This window comes from Panthera onca, chromosome F2, assembly GCF_046562875.1.
Source record: "Panthera onca isolate mPanOnc1 chromosome F2, mPanOnc1 haplotype 2, whole genome shotgun sequence".
Lineage (NCBI taxonomy): Eukaryota > Metazoa > Chordata > Mammalia > Carnivora > Felidae > Panthera > Panthera onca.
In genome coordinates, this window is record NC_138356.1 from 35,740,189 (window position 1) to 35,758,759 (window position 18,571).

Below are 18,571 nucleotides of genomic sequence, written 5' to 3' on the forward strand. Positions count from 1 at the left end.
TCTTTGCTTACACTCCAATTAATCCAGCACAGAAGCACTGGATACCTATTATGAGTTAAGCACTACCCTGTGTGCTAAACCAAGCAGATATGACCCCTGTCCACAAGGACCTGGCAGTTCACAGGGAGAGAAAAGTAATTAGAAAAATAAATACATGCTATCAAAATGTGAGAAATACTTTAAAAGTTGTTTTAAGGGGGAGTAACAAGAAAAGGTTTTTTTAGAACAGACAGTAAGGAAGACCCTTTGAGGACATGCTCTCTGAAAACTGAGAATAGCCAAGAAGATGCTCTGATAATGGCTTTGAAGTGGAACAGAGCTTAGTACATTTGAAGAACTGAAAAGTAGGGGGTGAAAGGGAAGTCAAGTGAGTGAGGGGAGTAGTGGCATGAGAGGAGGTTTCAGGATATTAAACAAGAGACAGTGGAACCAAAATGGAGTCGCTTGCCCACAGGACAGCAAACCAAGACTTAACTGAAGTTTCTGCCTCTCCCAGGAATGTGACCTTTAACCAGTCAATCTGAAGCTTTCTGGCCAACACTAGTGAGATAATCTGCATGAAAGACCCCAAACTTCCTCCAAAGATAGGTGACATAGTCTGAAACAATCCACTCTTTCTTAGAAAGCTTGCTTTTTTTCCCTTGCTGTCTATAAAACCATTTCATTTTGTACAGCTCCTTTTAGCTCCTCTCTACTTGCTAGATGGGATGCTGCCCAATTCATGAAATGCTGAAAAAAGCCAATTAGATCTTCAAATTTACTCAGCTGAATTTTGTTTTTTTACAAGGGCTAGGCAGGCAAAAGATCATGAATGCTTTATAGTCTATGTCAAAGAATTTGGATTTTTTTCCTAAGCACAACAGAAAGCTTCTGAATCATTTTAGGTAAGTAAGTGATTTGGAACAATTTACAAAGATCATCCAGTTAGCTTTGTAAAAAAGTGGATAGAAAGGAGGTGAAAGTATAAATTGGAAACCACTTAGACTGTTGGAGGTTTTTGTTGTTTAGTGGATAGAATTTGGTAAATTGGGTAAGATGCTGGCAATTGATATGGGGAAAAAAGTAGTCAGATTTGAAATATATTTTGGAAGTACAAATTACAGGGCTTACTGATAGTTTGAATTTGAGGAATAAAGGAGAGGGAGGATTCATGAATGACCAGGTTTCTCATTTGATCAATCACATGTATTATAGTATGAGAAGGAAAAGACCTTAAATATGTCACTATGATGAGTATAAGCAGGACAAGTTCATTACACTGCAGGCAAGGAGATTTAATCTAGTCTAAAGGTAAAGGAAGGCCTCCTCATAAAGTCAAGTTTATGCTGAAATTTGTATGACAAGAGTTTGTTAGGCAAAGAAGTGGTCTCCGTTTGTACCATGACTTTGCTTCTTTAATTCCTATTGTTAAGGAGTTCATTTGCTTCTTCCTTCAGATTCTTAAAAGAGATCTATTGACCTATTTTATCCTTTCCAGTTTGGACAACAGATCCTAGGTCAATGGTTAGCCTATGTTTGGTTTCTCTTACATCATATGTCATACGCCATACATTTGGCTATATGGCAAAAGCCACAGTCAAGATTTCATTTAGAAAAGAAGATAAATATTGGTTACAGTCAGATGGACAGCTCCAGAAAAGGACTGTTCTGGTTCCACGTCCTATAACATTACTTAATCTGTCATTAGATAACTTACTTCTATAGTCTACTTCCCACTTGCCCAGCTGGAAGGAACACTGATTTTTTTTTCCCCTCCTATTAATAAAGGCCTACAGGGAAGGTGTGGTCCTCTTCAAAATGTTTCACATTTAAACGCCAGACAGAAAAGAAACCATTAGTCATAGATAAATGGAGACCTCTGAGACTTAGCAAGCATGGGGTGGTCAAAAGTAACACTTTGAGTTATCATTCCCCTGAGGAGGTGACTAGGTGGGTGGAGGCTCTAGGGCCTCATCATCCAAGTCGCCAACCCATTTTTACTTTATTTCTTAACATCTGTGAATAGTTTAGTGTTCCAAACAAGGAGTCATTAAATCAGCTTTGTTTATGACTGACTCCAAGAATCTCTGATCCTGTATAAATTCAAAAGGCAACTGGAAATTTTCTCATGCTTGTGGTCCAAAGAGTTATATTAAATATTTTTGCAAGGGATTGCTTATCTACAACTCTTGTTAATGTTAATGGCATGATCTACTTTACCCTCTAGGCTTATTTTTTACGTTAAGCCTCTATGAAATTATTCTAAAGAATAATAGGGATTCTAGGCCAGACCACCGAGGCTGAGGTCTGTTGAGGATAGGCAAAAATGACAACTTGGAATTTTCTGGGATTACTTTCACATGGGGGATTTATTGCTTTGGCTAGGAAGTCGGGCTAAGAACACAGGCAGTGAAGTGTATGTAGTGGAGTCAGTGCATGCAGATCCCTGATGCCTTCCTGTTTCTTACATAGGCACACCCATCCTGGATCCTTTCAGCAATCTAGATGAATTGAGCAGGACACCAGGTGAATGCAGGCCAGAGCTGCAAGCTGATTTTACACTTTCTCAGACTAAAGGCTTACAGATGAGAGCCATATCAGATTAGCATAAAACGAAATTCTGTTTGCCACCAGTTACAAAGACTAGTTTCTTTCTTTTCTTTCTTTCTTTCTTTCTTTCTTTCTTTCTTTCTTTCTTTCTTTTCCTTTTTAAATTACGTTGTTCTTTTATTATTGATTTACAGAGATTCCTTATATAATTCTGGCTTTCAGACTTTTGTCAGATAGATTTGCAAGTATTTTCTCCCAGTCTGACACTTGCTTATTCATCTTTTGTTTTTTAAGGTTTTAAGTAAACTCTACATCCAATGTGGGGCTTGAACTTATAACCCCAAGATCAACAGTCCCATTCTCTTCCTACTGAGTCAGTCAAGCATCCCTAGACTAGTTACTTCTGTGTTGTATTTCTTGTTGTTCCATTGGACATTCTCGAGGTTTCAGTGCAGCAGGCTACCCATAACCTAAAATAACAGGACTCTGTATTGATTAGGGCAGTACTTCCCAATGTTTCTAATGTAATGACGTACATAGAAAAGCATTAAACAAGAAAGTACAGCAGAGGGAATATAGTCAATAATATTATAATGTTATATGGTGACAGATGGTGACTACACTTACCTTGCTGAGAATTGAGTAACGTATGGAACTATTGAATCAGAATGTTGTACACATGAAACTAACATAACACTGTTTGTCAGTTATACTTCAGTATTTTTTTAAAAAAGATCTTTTGAGAAGATGATAACTAGCCTAATGGTTCTAGCAGCTTCAGGCTCCGCCTGACGATTCTAAGGGCTGAGGAGAAGATTTTCTTGGCACACTTGAAACCGTTTTGTGGCAAATCAGTATTTTGTGGTTCACCATCAAATTAAAATGAATTAAACAAGACAGTAGTTTATTTCCCTTCGGAGAAAAGATGGTGGTCTAGGATTTATATGGCAGCCAGCAACTCAGGCCAGAGGTAGCATCAGTACCCTAAGGTAGTCTCTTTGTGCACATGACCTGAGATAACCCAACGTCAAGTTCATGTTTCAGTAAGCTGGATGAAGGAACAGGGTAAGGAGGGCATGCCCTTTTCTTTTAAGGGTATAACCTAAAAGTGGAACACACTACATCTTTACACACCATTGCTAAAGTTAGTAAAATTTAGTAAAAATTACTAGTAAAAGATAGGCATGATTTCACAGGAGCCTGGGGAATATACTCTATGACTGAAGAAATGGTTTGATTTTTATAACAAATGATATTATGGAAGAGTAATCCAAGACTGGGAAATTAGTTGTCTTTCTACTGGCGGCCCTTTTGATCACCTAAATCTCTGTGTGCATTTCTTTGTACACATAGACCATACCTGTTTTCCAAATGATGGAATTCTACATGTCCAGTGAGTTAATGCACTTAAACTATAGAATCATGATGACATACATTCATCTTTATGAGGTTCAGATAGCTTTGTAGAGGAGGAAGGACTGATGACCTCTAAGTCAAAAAACAAGTTATCTAAATCTCCCCCCAACACACACACACACACACATACACACACACACACACACACACACACACACACACACACATACACACACACACACACACACCTTATAACTTATATACAACTGTGGAGTCAAAACAAGATAATGTCACTAAAAATTATATTCAGAAAAAGGGGGAATGGAAAATACACAACAGACCCATGTCCATATATAAGTATCAAATCGTACTCGTTGGAAATTGTAAATATGTCCCTGCCTTGGCAGTGAAGTAAGTTCCTGTTTGTTCCATCTCAAAAGTCCTAATTCTGTTCTCTTGGAGGATCACCCTTACACATGGTCCTCCATTTGTCCCTGAATTTTCCTCTGGAAGGTTCTTCCTGTCCATTATCCCTAATGACTACATCTAAAGTGAACAATGGACAGCTGGCCCTTCTTGGTGGCTGAAAAAAACTTTCCCAGCCCTATTCTTGTTACTGCTCTTCTGAGGACATGGGCATTATTATCTAGCTCACATGTTCTGGCATGGATGCTTGAAGTTTCTTTGTCAATACAGCCCTCTAGAAACATAACAGATTTCTAGGATATTTGCTTACAACAAATTCCACATTCATGTAACCAACACCAAAACTCTCATTTATCTGTATTTTTTAAACCTAAAGACTTTATCTTTTTTTATTCACTAGTGTCTCTGCTCATCCCTCTTCTTAACGTAATAGAGACCATCTTAAAGCAATCTAGATAATAGGTTTACGTGAGAGAGATAATCCCCTTAATAAGATTCCTACCACTATGACAGCTTCCTTTCTCTGGCCTAAAAATCTTAAATTGGAAGTGTTTGAGAAGTACTTGGGGGGCATATCTCTTGCCAGCTTCAGAGGCACCTCACATAAATGTTTTAGGTTAAGTAGAAAAGCAGTTTTTCTTTTTTGTTTAATTTTCAAGGCTCCTAGTTACCAGTCACTCAGCCAACTTGGATTGCTGGGTGTAGGTAGAGAATGCCCCTCATCCTCACTGTATATGTTCAAATTTCTCCTTGTAAGTTGATTAGCAATAGCCTGAGTTCATTTTTTCCTTTACAGAATTTGTTAAAAGTATTGTTACATACCAATTTATATTGGCATTCAGGACTTTCCTTTTCAATTATTTCCCTAGAGTTGTAGTACCAGTCAGCATTTGGTCTACTTTTCAAGATCCAAGATATTAGAAGCAAAATTCTACCAAATACTTTTTAACAACATTCCAGCTTTTTCAGCCAGGTATATCTGTGTCTTCCCTGCCCACTTACTGACAATTTAGCCAATAAATATTACACATTTCAAGATATGTATGTCATGACATCACTTTCAGCTGCCAAATTTTGTGGTTAATATATATTTCAGCTGTTTATAACAGAGACTCAAAAGTGCTTAAATAAGACAAAATGTTCTTTCTTAATAAGAATCTAGATATAGGCTGTCCAGGGCTACTAAAGCAGATCTACTTTACCCGAGCGCAGAGAGACCCAAGATCTTTCCAGATTGTTGTTCCACCTTTCCTAGTGGGTTGTCTTTTCCCACATAGTATAAGCTGGCTCAATATTGTATTCACATTTCAGAAAAGAGCATGGACAAAGAAGAAAAAAGAAAAAAAATATGTTTCTTTAACATAACTGAGAAGTGGCTCATACTATTTCCTCTCACAGACATCATTGGTCAAAATTTAGTAACAAAGCCAAAACTACATACAAAGGATGCCGGGGAATGCAGTGTTTGGCTAGGAAGTCATACACTCACCTTGGAATTATATTAGTATGGACAAAGAAGAGCATCTACTTTGGATGGAAAATGTCAGTCTTTTTCACAAGTTCCTTTTTTTTTTTAAACCCTTAAAACAGAACACTTAGTTTTATTTCCTCCAGTCAAAAAGTATATATACTTAGAGAATCCATGACCTTTAGAAATGGAATTTCTAAAAGTAGAAAAGTAAAGGTGAAAAAAGTTTCAGATTATAGTTTTCTTTGGTTTTCCAATAATTTGTTAGTAGGTACTTATTAAAAGCTTGCTATATGAACCATTCTTTGAAAAAGGGTCCTCTTTTTTATTACTTTAAAATATTGATTGATTTTTAATTCTTGCTATCAAATATTTGATCTTTTAGCTTAAGGGAAGTTGAATGTTTGTTATGTATTTAAGACACACACACAAAAAAATCCTACTACTATATGTTGAATTTTATCTAGAATTTGCTCAGAATATGAATTATAGCAACTATTTGCAAAGCCAAGGAGAGAGCTGCAATGAATGAGTTTTTCCTGAATATCTGACATATTTTCATGTAACTTCTGATTTTGAAATTGAAAAATTCTGTTAGGGGGTTCCCAGGTGGCTCAGTCAGGTAAGCGTCTGACTTCAGCTTAGGCCATGATCTCATGGTTTGGTTCCTGAGTTTAAGCCCCACATCAGTCTCTGTGCTGTGAGCACCTAGCCTGCTTCAGATCCTCTGTCCCTCCTCTCTGCGCCTCCCCTGCTCACTCTTTCTATCTTAAAAATAAAATAAAAACATTAAAAAAAAAGAAAAGAAAAATTCCGTTATTACTCATCACATTGTAACTAATACCTAGGTTATTTAACTGCAGAGGGGAAAAAAAAGTAGCTCCTTTTACAGATTTATAAAATGTCATGCCACACCATTAACTGTTCTAGTTAAGACTACCTTATACATTTCCAACATGTTTATCAGCAACCTAAGATTGTAAAATTGGCTCTTCCCCCAAATCAAGTATCCCATACATGAACTAAGGTCTTGGTGAAATAACATTTCTAACATGAGAGCTATAACGATGTTTGAGGATTCTCTGGGCTTAGAATTTAGACAGGTTTGAGTTTAGACTCTCAGTTTTATTACTTACAAATGTACATCCTGGGAAAATAGTGTACTCACTCCTCTAAGGCTTAGAGTTCATATCAATAAAATTCAAGTAATAGCACCATCTATTTTTCGGTTTAATGTAATTAAATGAGATCATGCATTAAATGTAGTTATACAGGGGCGCCTGGGTGGCTTGGTCGGTTAAGCGCCTGACTTCGGCTCAGGTCATGATCTCACGGTCCGTGAGTTCGAGCCCCGCGTCAGGCTCTGTGCTGACAGCTCAGAGCCTGGAGCTGTTTCAGATTCTGTGTCTCCTTCTCTCTCTGCCCCTCCCCTGTTCATGCTCTGTCTCTCTCTGTCTCAAAAATAAATAAATGTTAAAAAAAAAATTAAAAAAAATAGTTATACAGCCTCTAGCATATGGAAAACATACAATATTTATTTGCAATCCCAGTCGGAATTCCCATATACATTTGTGTGAAGGAAAAAAAATCAAACATAATAGTGCATGAAATGGGTTAGACACAAAAGAATATATACTGAATGACTCTTTTATATACAGTACAAAAACAAACAAAACTAATCAATCAATAGTGTTGAAGTCAGGATAGAAGTTACCCTTGTAGTGGGTAGTCACTGGCAGGAAGCAAAAGATAAGTTTTCTGAATTTCCTGGTAATATGTTGATTCTGACATGTATGGTGATTAAAATACTGTGATGAACTTATAAAAATTCATGAATTTTCCTAAATTATATTTTTTTCTAAATTTTTATGAATTCATCGCAGTACATGTAGTCTTCTGCTTTGTGTACTTTTCTATGTATATGTTATGTTTTAATCAATGTTTTTCTTTAACGTCTTTTGACAAAAGAGGGTAACCACTGACTAGAAAACCTTTCAGTCTGTTATTAAAAGAAGTAACTGTACTTCCTAGCCAAAGAAAAAAAAATAGTAAGTCAATAAAAATTTTATGGGAAGCGTGCATTCTTGAAGACACTGTGTTATGTGAAGTCACCTAATCCAAGACTAAGTATCTCATTGAAATAAATGCAAATAAGCATTTGCATTATTCTTCTGAAAATTTGGTTCATAAAACAGGATTTCATGAATATTTTATACTATTTTAAACTAGCAAAATCTGAATTAACATAAAATGCATAGCATTTGTGATTATCAAAATTCCAGTAATAGCTAGAAAAGATTACATTCTACCCTCTTTAGCATTCTAGGTATTCCTGGTATCTAATAGAATATTTGATAAATGCTTAATAAATAATATCCCAAAGGGCTGATTTTTGAAAGGTGGTTTCATTCTTATATTTATAAGGGTGCTGTTCCTCAAAGTATTGTAACATGAAAACAGAAAAGAGAATGTGTGAGGATGCTATACCCAATAGGCAGTTAACTCTTTACAGTTTAAATTTTCTTATATGTAAGGACCAGTACAAATAATAACGAAGTTTTCCCAAGTATTTATCATGTGTTCAGTCACTGGTGTAAGAAGTCTACAAATGTTTTTGCTTTTAATTCTCACACTGAATCTGAAAGAGGTATTGATCTTCCCATTTCTGAGATAATGAAACTAAGGCATAGAAAGGCTAAGGAACTTGGTCAAGAACACCAGTAGGAAGAAGAATGAGACTTGAATCTAGGCACCCTACATCCAGAGAAACTGAGCATACTTAACACTCCTCTATATCTGGGTAGGAATTTCTTGTGGATTCTTATCCCTTGTCTCCCAGTAAATCATTAAAATATCTTTTTTTTTTTTAACAAATTTGAGTTTCCGTGATGCAGAATGCAAAATGTGCAAGATTGTAAGATAAAACATAAAATTTTTCCTTCAGAATTTTTAACCCTTTTTGGTGTCTCTAGATTTCTAGTCCTGATGTTTTTGAGGAAAATTTTGAGTTCTACATGGAAGTATTTTTCTTTTTTCTTTTAATTTTTTTTAACACATTCATTTTTGAGAGACAGGGACAGAGACAGAGGGGAGGGGCAGAGAAAGAAGGAGACCCAGAATCTGAAGCAGGCTGCAGGTTCTGAGCTGTCAGCACAGAGCTTGACACAAGGCTCGAATCCATGAACCCTGAGACCATGACCTGAGCCGAAGTCAAACACTTAACTGACTGAGCCACCCAGGTGCCCTAGAAGTATTTTTCTTAATGAAGTAGTTAAGTGAAGGCAGCAATAATTGAAAAGTCACTGAGTTGAATGATGTAGTAAATAACTGAAGAGGTATATATCAAGTGTAGAATTTTCCCTTTGCCTTTTATGCATTCAATTGAAAAGAAATTGTATTTTACCTATGAACTCAGTTTATATCTTCTAATTTTCTTTCAGTATTTAAAATTCTGTGCCACGTAGAAAGAAAAAAAGAAGTGCTTGCTTTAAAAATTGATTAACTCGTAAGGATATACCTTCCTAAGGAAGACTTTCTTTTTTTTTTATTTTCATTTATTTTTTTAATTTAATTATTTTTTAAAATTTACATCCAAATTAGTTAGCATATACTGCAACAATGATTTCAGGAGTAGATTCCTTAGTGCCCCTTACCCATTTAGCCCATCCTCCCTCCCACAACCCCCCCAGTAACCCTCTGGTTGTTCTCCACATTTATGAGTCTCTTCTATTTTGTCCCTCTCCCTGTTTTTATATTATTTTTGTTTCCTTCCCGTATGTTCATCTGTTTTGTCTCTTAAAGTCCTCATATGAGTGAAGTCATATGATTTTTGTCTTTCTCTAATTTCACTTAGCCTAATACCCTCCAGATCCATCCACATAGTTGCAAATGGCAAGATTTCATTCTTTTTGATTGCTGAGTAATACTCCATTGTATATATATATACCACTTCTTCTTTATCCATTCATCCATTGATGGACATTTGGGCTCTTTCCATACTTTGGCTATTGTTGATAGTGCTGCTATAAACATGGGGGTACATGTGTCCCTTCTAAACAGCACACCTGTATCCCGTGGATAAATGCCTAGTAGTGCAATTGCTGGGTCATAGGGTAGTTCTATTTTTAGTTTTTTGAGGAAACTCCATACTGTTTTCCAGAGTGGCTGCACCACCTTGCATTCCCACCAACAATGCAAAAGAGATCCTCTTTCTCTGCATCCTCTCCAACATCTGCTGTTGCCTGAGTTGTTAATGTTAGCTATTCTGACAGGTGTAAGGTGGTATCTCATGGTGGTTTTGATTTGTGTCCCTGATGATGAGTGATGTTGAGCATTTTTTTCATGTGTCAGTTGGCCATCTGGATGTCTTCCTTGGAGAAGTGTCTATTCATGTCTTTTGCCCATTTCTTCACTGGATTATTTGTTTTTTGGTTGTTGAGTTTGACGAGTTCTTTGGAGACTTCATCTGATATGTCACTTGCAAATATCTTCTCCCATTCTGTCAGTTGCCTTTTAGTTTTGCTGATTGTTTCCTTCGCTATGCAGAAGTTTTATTTTGATGAGGTCCCAATAGTTTATTTTTGCTTTTGTTTTCCTTGCCTCCAGAGATGTGTTGAGTAAGAAGTTGCTGCAGCCAAAATCAAAGAGGTTTTTGCCTGCTTTCTCCTCAAGGATTTTGATGGCTTCCTGTCTTATATTGAGCTCTTTCATCCATTTTGAGTTTATTTTTGTGTCTGGTGTAAGAAAGTGGTCCAGGTTCATTCTTCTGCATGTCACTGTCCAGTTTTCCCAGCACCACTTGCTGAAGAGACTGTCTTTATTCCATTCGATATTCTTTCCTGCTTTGTCAAAGATTAGTTGGCCATACGTTTGTGGGTCCATTTCTGGGTTCTCTATTCTGTTCCATTGATCTTAGAGTGTGTTCTTGTGCCAGTACCATACTGTCTTGATGATTACAGTTTGAAGTCTGGGATTGTGATGCCTCCTGCTTTGGTTTTCTTTTTCAAGATTGCTTTGGCTCTTTAGGGTCTTTTTGGATTCCATACAAATTTTAGGATTATTTGTTCTAGCTCTGTGAAGAATGCTGGTGTTATTTTGATAGGGATTTCATTGAATATGTAGATTGCTTTGGATATTGTCGACATTTTAACAATATTTGTTCTTCCTATCCAGGAGCATGGAATCTTTTTCCATTTTTTTTGTGTCTTCTTCAATTTCTTTCATAAGCTTTCTATAGTGTTCAGTGTATAGATTTTTCAACTCTTTGGTTAGATTTATTCCTAGGTATTTTATGGTTTTTTTTGTGCAACTGTAAATTGGATCAATTACCTGATTTCTCTTTCTGTCACTTCATTGTTGGTGTATAGGAATGCAACCGATTTCTGTGCGTTGATTTTATATCCTGCAACTTAGCTGAATTCATGAATCAGTTCTAGCAGTTTTTGGTGGAATCTTTTGGGTTTTCCATATAGAGTATCATGTCATCTCTGAAGAGTGAAAGTTTGACCTCCTCCTGGCCGATTTGGATGCCTTTTATTTCTTTGTGTTGTCTGATTGCAGAAGCTAAGACTTCCAGTACTATGTTGAATAACAGTGGTGGGAGTGGACATCCCTGTCTTGTTCCTGACCTTAGGGGGAAAGCTCTCAGTTTTTCCCCATTGAGGATATTAGCATTGGGTCATTCATATATGGTTTTTATGATTTCGAGGTATGCTCCTTCTATGCCTACTTTCTTGAGGGTTTTTTATCAAGAAAGGATGCTTTATTTTGTCAAATGCTTTCTCTGCATCTATTGAGAGGATCATATGGTTCTTGTCCTTTCTTTTATTGATGTGATGAATCACGTTAATTGTTTTGCAGATATTGAACCAGCCCTGCATCCCAGGTATAAATCCCTCTTGGTTGTGGTGAATAATTTTATTAATGTATTGTTGGATCTGGTTGGCTAATAACTTGTGGAGGATTTTTGTATCCATGTTCATCAGGGAAATTGGTCTATAGTTCTCCTTTTTAGTGTGGTCTCTGTCTGGTTTTGGAATCAAGGTAATGCTGGCTTCATAGAAAGAGTTTGGAAGTTTTTCTTCCATTTCTATTTTTTGGAACAGCTTCAGGAGAATAGGTGTTAAATCTTCCTTAAATGTTTGGTGGAATTCCTCTGAAAAGCCATCTGGCCCTGGACTCTTGTTTTTTGGCAGATTTTTGATTACTAATTCGATTTCCTTACTGGTTACGGGTCTGTTCAAATTTTCTCCTTCTTCCTGTTTCAGTTTTGGTAGTGTATATGTTTCAAGGAATTTGTCCATTTCTTCCAGATTACCCATTTTATTGGCATATAATTTCTCATAATATTCTCTTATTATTGTTTTTATTTCTGTTGTGTTGGTTGTGATCTCTCCTCTTTCATTCTCGATTTTATTTATTTGGCTCCTTTCCTTTTTCTTTTTCATCAAACTGGATAGTGGTTTATCAATTTTGTTAATTCTTTCAAAGAACCAGTTTCTGGTTTCATTGATCTGTTCTGTTTTTTTGGTTTCGATAGCATTAATTTCTGCTCTAATCTTTATTATTTCCTGTCTTTTGCTCGTTTTGGGTTTTATTTGCTGTTCTTTTTCCAGCTCCTTAAGGCGTAAGGTTAGGTAGTATATCTGAGATCTTTCTTTCTTCTTTAGGAAGGACTGGATTGCTATATACTTTCCTCTTATGACCGCCTTTGCTGCGTCCCAGAGGTTTTGGGTTGTGGTGTTATCATTTTCATTGACTTCCATATACTTTTTAATTTCCTCTTTAATGCTTGGTTAGCCCATTCATTCTTTAGTAGGATGTTCTTCAGTCTCCAAGTGTTTGTTACCTTTCCAAATTTTTTCTTGTGGTTGATTTTGAGTTTCATAGCGTTGTGGTCTGAAAATATGCAAGGTATGATCTCGATCTTTTTGTACCTACTTAGGGCTGATTTGTGTCCCTGTATATGGTCTATCTGGAGCACGTTCCATGTGCACTGGAGAAGAATGTATACTCTACTGCTTTAGGATGAAACGTTCTGAATATATCTGTTAAGTCCATCTGGTCCAGTGTGTCATTCAAAGCCATTGTTTCCTTGTTGATTTTTTGATTAGATGATCTGTCCATTGTTGTGAGTGGGGTGTTGAAGCCTCCTACTATTATGGTATTACTATTGTTGAGTTTATGTTTGTGATTAATTCATTTATATATTTGGATGCTCTCACATTTGGCACATAAATGTTTACAATTGTTAGGTCTTCTTGGTGGATAGACCCCTTGATTATGATATAATGCCCTTCTGCATGTCTTGATACAGTCTTTATTTTAAAGTCTAGATTGTCTGATATAAGTATGGCTACTCTGGCTTTTTTTTTGTTGTTGACCATTAGCATGATAGATGGTTCTCCATCCCCTTATTTTCAATCTGAAGGTGTCTTTAGGTCTAAAGTGGGTCTTTTGTAAACAGCATATATATGGATCTTGTTTTCTTATCCATTCTGTTACCCTATGTCTTTTGATTGGAGCATTGAGTCCATTGACGTTTAGAGTGAGTACTGAAAGATATGAATTTATTGCCATTATGATGCTTGTAGAGTTGGAGTTTCTGGTGGTGTTCTCTGGTCCTTTCTAATCTTTGTTACTTTTGGTATTTATATATATATATATATATTTTTTTTTTTTCATCTTTTCTCCCCTCAGAGAGTCCCCTTTAAAATTTCTTGCAGGGCTGGCTTAGTGGTCACAAACTCCTTTAATTTTGTTTGTCTGGGAAACTTTTTATATCTCCTTCTATTTTGAATGACAGACTTGCTGGATAAAAAATTCTTGGCTGCATATTTTTCTGATACAGCACACTGAATATATGCTGCCACTCCTTTCTGGCCTGCCAAGTTTCTGTGGATAGGTCTTCTGCAAACCTGCTGTGTCTTCCCTTGTATGTTAGGGACTTTTTTTCCCTTACTGCTTTCATGATTCTCTCCTTGCCTGAGTATTTTGTGAATTTGACTATGATATGCCTTGTTGATGGTCAGTTTTTATTGAATCTAATGGGGGGGTCCTCTGTGTTTCCTGGATTTTGATGTGTGTGTCTTTCCTCAGGTTAGGAAAGTATTCTGCTATGAGTTTCTCACATAACCTTCTACCCCTATTTCTCTCTCTTCCTCTTCTGGGACCCCTATTATTCTCATGTTGTTCCTTTTTAGTGAGTCACTGATTTCTCTAATTCTTAAATCATGCCCTTTTGCCTTAATCTCCCTCTTTTTTTTTTTTTTTGCCTCATTTTTCTCTATAAGTTTGTCCTCTATATCGCTGATTCTCTGTTCTGCCTCATCCATCCTTGCTGTCCCTGCATCCATCCGTGATTGCAGATCAGTTATAACATTTTTAATTTCACTCTGGCTATTTTTTACTTCTTTTACCTCTGCAGAAAGGGATTGTAATCTATTTTAGGCTCCAGCTAGCATTCTTATTATCATGATTCTAAATTCTGGTTCAGATATCTTGCTTGTATCTGTGTTGGTTAAATCCCTGGCTGTCATTTCTTAGTGCTCTTTCTTTTGGGGTGAATTCCTTAGTTTTGTCATTTTGAAGGCAGAAAAGGAATTAATGAGGTAGAAAAATTGAAATTAATAAAAAATTAAAATTAAAAAAATATTAAAATTAAAAATAAAAAATACACACACACAAAAATCAAATAGATGATGCTAGATCCTAAGTGTGTTTTGGTCTGGGTGTTGAAAATGGTTTGACAAATTAGGGAAACAAAGGGGGCGAAGAAAAAAAAAAGGAAATTGAGAATTTGAAAAGGTGAATACACTGAAGTAGACTAAAATGAGATGATGGGGGTAAAATAGAATTTGAAAAAAATATACAAAGGTAAAGAATACAGTAGAAAAAAATTAAAGAAAAATATTTTTAATAAAAATTAAAAATAAATATCAATTTTTTTCTTTTTCTGTATTTAAGAAGAAAGAAAAGAAATGAAAAAGAGAAAAAAGAAAAGATAAATCGTTTGAAAATTTGAAAAAGTGAATACACTGTTGTAGACTAAAATAAAATGATAAAAGTAAAGTAGAATTTGAAAAAATTTACATAAATGCAAAAAAATATAGTAATAAAAATTTAAAAAAATATTTTTAATAGAAATTGAAAGTAAAAACAAAGTTTTTCTCTTTCTGCATTCAAGAAAAAGAAAAGAAATGAAAAAGAGAAAAAAGAAAAAGAAAGAAAAAAAGGAAATTGAAAATTTGAAAAGGTGAATACACTGAAGTAGACTAAAATAAAATGATGGAAGTAAAACAGAATTTGAAAAAATTTACACAAGAGTAAAAAATATAGTAATAAAAATTAAAGAAAAATATTTTTAATAAAAATTGAAAGTAAAAAGGAATTTTTTCTCTTTCTGTATTCAAGAAAAAGAAAAGAATTATAAAAAAGAAAAAAAAAAGAAAGAAAATTGAATTAATGAACCTGCTAACAGAGTGAAGTAGGACTGAAATTGCTTCATTTTCCCCTAGAAGTCGGTTTATGTAGCTCCTTATCGCCCATAAACTAAGCCGGGCGTGAGACTTGTGTTCTTGAAGAGCAAAGTTGGCCCAGTTGGGCGGGGCTCAGTGTAACAGCTCCGCTCTCCACTAGATGGCGCTGCTAGCCTACTGGGGTGGATTGTCGCGGTGGTCGTAGGTGTATATGTGCATGCGCGGGATTGGTGAGAATGGCGCCACGCAGCTGTTCTCCTGAGTCTGTTCTCCTGAGTCAGCAATCGTGTACCCATCCTCTGTCTTCAGCTCTTCTCCACTCCCTGCTTTTTCACTCTCCGTGACCAGGCCCCAGGCAGTACCTCTCTCCCGGGTTTTGTCTCAGATGCGGCTGTTTTCCCCGGCCTCTTACTTCTAAAAGAGTGTGGCTTTGACCCGTTCGGCCCCTCTGCAGGAGGGTCTCACTGAGCAGTGACCAAATGAGCAATGGCCGAATGTCGGCTGCTCCCATGAACGCTTGCTGGACCCCGCTGCTGCCAGTGCCCTGAGACTGTGGCCAGGTGGAAGCCTGCCCCAGAAAAAGTTCGCGAGACAGTGTAGCAGCAGCATCTCAGGGATTATGGAAAATCACAACACACATCTGGCACCAGGCTTCACCCTTAACAACCTTGTTCCAGCACCAGCGAATGTGGGAGTTCTCTGGGGTCTGCTGGGACCAGGTGGCTTCAACAGTCTCTACCAAATGTCCTTCCAGCAGTGGAACCACTTTTTCCCGTGTGGCCTGAGAGCCTCCCGGACCCCACTCTGCTCCTGGGGATTCGCCGTTCCCACCAGAGCACCGACAGGTATCGAGCTGTGGAGTTGCAGCCTTTGTGCTCCCCTTGTTTAGTCTTAATGGAATTTAAACCCTTTCCTTTCTCCTTTCTCCCTTTTTAGTTTAGTCCCTGTGGCTGTTTCCAATTTTTCACTTTCTCTCCAGCTGCTTTTGGGGAGGGGTGCTTTTCCCGTATTCTCCCCCCGTCCCCAGTCTCCGTCCTCTCTCCACCCGCAAAAGTGTTTCCCTACCTTTTGCGGCTTCTGGCTGCCCAAATTCACCTGTCCGCGCCACATACCTGCTGAATTCTGTGGTTCAGGTTGTGCAGATTGTTGTGTTAATCCTCCAATCAGTTTTCTAGGTGTGTAGGATGGTTTAGTGTTGGTCTGGCTGTATTTCACGGACAGAGACACACGGAAAGCTTCCATGCTGTTCTGCCATCTTGGCTCCTCCTCCCAGGAACACTTTCTTGTTCAGTTGTAAAAATATTCCTCCTGAGACTTAAGATAAACTACCTGATGTTAAATCAGTTAGCCAACCAACAACAACCACAGTTAGCGAACTTTAATGTGGTTGCCCCTCTGAAATTACTATGCAGGTTTTCTAATACTGTGCCCCACAGAACAAAATATCTAATTAATATAATGTTGAAAATATGACTCAGCTGAAAATGCAAAAAAATAAATAAATGAAACCTCAACTCATCTCTTTTTCCCTACCATATAGACAAAACAGCTGGTTGAGACAATTTTTCAATTTACACTTTTGCATAGTATCTACAGTTAATTACATTACTAGTTCATGTTCCTTGGGTTTCTTACACCAACTCACAGAGCTACAATCTTTTCTATGAAAGGCTTATTTTTCTACTACAAATAAAGGAATGTGGTCATTTTCTGTTTAAATTTTCTTTCCTCTGTCACTGGTAATTACCCTTTTTGCTTCTCAAATCTACCAGCTGCTGCCACTGCAAAGAATAAACAAATCAACTTTACAAGATACTTAAGAGAGATTTTTAGCAAGATGTCCTCAGAATGCAGAGGTAGCAAACTGAGTAAAGACATCCTTTGCCTAATATAAATATATAGCTCTAACTTTTAGAAACAAAATTAGAGTTGTTAAAGTAATTAAATAAGAAGACCATTCGACTGATATGGCTCTACTGCCTTTGCAGCTTGTGTAAGCAAAGCAAAACCTTAGCCACAATTAATTCACAGGAAGCTAAGAACAAAACACTTAAGAACAACCAATCACAAACAGCCACCTAGGCTTTTCCAAATAAAGCAAATATTTAAGCTACAGCCAATGGAATAATTTCCTTGCTTTGCTTCCCATTTTCTCTATAAAAACCTTTCCCTTCAATCCTATTAGCAGAGTGGCCTTAATCGCTATCTGTTTGGCACGGCCTGATTCTAATCAATGTTTGTTCAGATAAACTCTTGTAAATTTTAATGTGCCTCAGTTTATCTTTTAACAGGGGAAAATGAATAATATGCATTGAGATATATCAGCTGAAGAATTAACTGTAACATTTTAAATCTGAAAAGAATGGATTTTTAGTTCTGTACTTGCTGAACCTGTATCTTACCATAATGAAAACATTACTTAAAACTGAAAACCTAAGTTATATTACTCAGTGTGATGTAAAACAATTTGGATATCTGAAAATATTTGTTATTTCATAATTTATAATATTCTATGCACAGGTTTAGCAGTAGATTTGGGGCATTACATGTAAGTAACAAATATTAATAAAAAGGATGCATTTACATTTAATCAAATGTTCTTAAAAGCTTTCCACACTTCATAAATCTAATGGCAACTAAATTAAGTTCTTGGTCTAATTGAAATAATAGGGATACTATAATAAAACTTATGTTCATCTGTGCAGTTTTCAATTTTCATGTACTTAAAATATTTTAAAATGAGAAAAAAATTTAAAAACTAGGCCAAAAAAATTAAGTTGTATCGTGAAAAATTTCTATCATGTGAACTACCATGCAGCTTCAACAGACATCACTTATGACCCTTCATACGTCATGTATAACTCCATTATTCTGAAGCAAAATCCAGGCATATTTCTTCACACCTAAATATGTCTGCACACATCTCTAAAGCAAAAGAATAGGAAGCAAAACATTTGGTGTCTATACCTAACTCACTGGCGGCAGCCTTCTGTATCTTCAATTTTATAACTTGTAAAATATGATTTTATCAGAGGGTGCAACAAAATTTTTTTCTTTTAAGTAACCACAATAAAAGAAGATGTACAGTGAAAGCTTGGATTGCCAGTAACTTGTTCTGCAAATGTTCCACAAGATGAGCAAACATTCCTAATAAATTTTTAACTTGATAAATGAGCAATGTCTTGCAATCCGGGTAGTGCCTGATGCTGAACGTCACATGATCACAACTGAGCCAATGGTTCTTGGAATCCGCTTTCATATACAAGTGCTTTGGATTACAAACATGCTTCCAGAATGAATTATGCTCACAAACCAA